Source organism: Phalaenopsis equestris, unplaced genomic scaffold, assembly GCF_001263595.1.
Source record: "Phalaenopsis equestris unplaced genomic scaffold, ASM126359v1 Scaffold232186, whole genome shotgun sequence".
NCBI classification, from domain to species: domain Eukaryota; kingdom Viridiplantae; phylum Streptophyta; class Magnoliopsida; order Asparagales; family Orchidaceae; genus Phalaenopsis; species Phalaenopsis equestris.
In genome coordinates, this window is record NW_018250154.1 from 123,090 (window position 1) to 125,491 (window position 2,402).

A 2,402-nucleotide genomic window follows, 5' to 3' on the forward strand; every position below is an offset into this window, starting at 1 on the left:
GGAAGTCAGGGGTGGCTAATGATGATTATCTCCCAAGGGTAAGTGATGATGTTGGAGATATTTCAAGTTGGGTCCAAAAATGCGTAAAATCTCTTAATTTGGGGATCCATTGGTCCATAGATTTTCATGGTGCTTTTAGGAGGGTTTAGCCTGGTCTTTAGGAAGGTTTTGGTGGCTGTGAAATCATTACTTTTGTGGCTTAGACATAGTTAAGTCAATTTTTGGTGAAAGGGTTCAAGTGAGTGTAAATGACCAAAACTTGGCACCAAAACTTGGGATTAGGCTAGATTAGTGATGTCATTTGGCCCAATTAAGTGTTGCATTTGTTGTAGGTTATTGTAAGGAACAATTTTAGTGAAGTATGGAAAGGTTTTTGAGTTCAATTGGAGGGTCAATTTGAAGGATTTTGGAGATTTGGTCAATTTGGGCATGTTGGGCTAGACTTGGGTCTAAATTGGGTTAGCCTTGAGCTAAGTCCAAATTGATTGTTGAAAATGTTTAATAGGAACCTCATGTAGAGTTTTCAACATAAATTGGGTGCCAAGGGTGCCAATATAAATTGGGTGCCAATATTGGGGTTAAGGGGTTCAATTTGGTGAAATATGGGGACATAGTCAATTTGGGGCTTTTTTGGATTTGGGTCAAAATTAAATGGAGTTGAGGCTTCATCAAAACTAATTTACGGTCAAGTTCAATGTTTAGGAATGCTATAAAGAGTTTTCAACATAAATTGTGGCCAATTGAGTGGGCTATGGGTTCAATTTGATGAGATTAGGTTATGTGACCAAAATTGGGGGTTTGACTCAAATATGTGACCAAAATAGGTTATGTGACCAAAATTGGGGGTTTGACTCAAATCCAAATTGGGCTCACATCATGCACTAATTAGGCTTAGATTTGGTTTATTTTTGTCATATGAAATGTTATTTGAGTTTAGGATTGAAATTGGGGGAGATTGGGGTCAAATTGATGGACATTTGAGTTGAATTTAGAAAAATTTGGGCCTTTAAAGGCAATTTTTGGGATCTTGGTCAAAGATGGTCACATTGGCCAAATTTGGTCATATGGTAGTTGAGATAAATAAAATCAGGAATATTTGGAATATTTTGGAAATTTTTTGAATTTTTGTAATTTTGGGATGAGAGGCATTTTGGTAATTTGGCAATTTTTGGTGATTTTGGGTAATTTGGGTGTTTTCAAAAGGTTTGAAATGATTTTTGATCAATTTTGGATATTTTAGGTAAATTTGGTAATTTTGGCCAATATTAGGGTCCCAAAAGTATCTAGGTAATTTGGGGGAGTTTAAGGGCAAAAGACTAATTTGGGCATTTTTGTAGAGTTAGGGTGCCAACCACCATTTGGGTCATCTATGTACTGGTCCTAGTTAAACACTAGCCTAGGGCTAGTAGGTTTAGGGGACCATCTACATGAGTTTCCCAAAGGCTCAAGGGACCAAGGGACTAATGTTAGAAATTTATGGTTTAGGGTTGTGAGTGAGTGTGAGTGTGGGTTATGAGTGCTTTAGCTTTAGGGCCAACACCTAGGGTCAACCCTAAGGTCAAACAGTCCTAAGGGGACTCTCCTTGAGTTCCCTCATAGTGACCCCACCTACTAAGTGCTAGAGGTTATGACCAATATGTCAAACTTCAAGTTGAGTAAGGAAAAGTTTAGAATTTCTAATGGTGAGGGTGCCTTTTCTAGTTTTCTAAGAATAGTCAATAGGAAAGTCCTATGGCTAGACCTTAGGCTACTAAAGACGAAGATTAGAGCTCAACCAAAAATGAGGTCAACAAATGGACCCCCAATAGGTGTGGTGTGATGGGCAAGCACACCGCGCGTATTGACGTTGACCGACGAGATCAACAAAACCAAAACAAACTCCTAAGTTAAGAGACATAGTAGGAGTGTGGGATTGTGTGTGTTATTTTCTTCCGCTGGGGAGTATAGCAGGTGAATATTTGGTCAAAGTCAAGAGTAGGGACTCTCGTTGGGGGTTGGAGAGTGGACTTTGCGTTATGAACTTACAGGAATTCATAGAAGATAGGAATCAGTGTGTAAGTGCTGACCTCGGGGGGATTTGAAATTCGGGTATTAATTTTACAAGAGGGTCGAAAGTTAAAGACCAACCATGAAAAGAGAGGAATCAGGAGTTAGGGACTGATCCCAAGACAAGGATTGAAATTTAAAGATCAATCATAAAAGAGAGCATCAGAAGGTAGGGACTGATCTCAAAAGTGTGAATCAGAGGTTAAGGATTGATTCTAAAGTGAGAATTGAAAGATAATGATCAATCTTAAAAGAGAGCGTCGGAAGGTATGGACCAACCTCAAAAGGGTGAATCAGAGGTTAAGGACTGATTCTAAAATGACAATTGAAAGTTAATGATCAATCTCAAAAGAGAG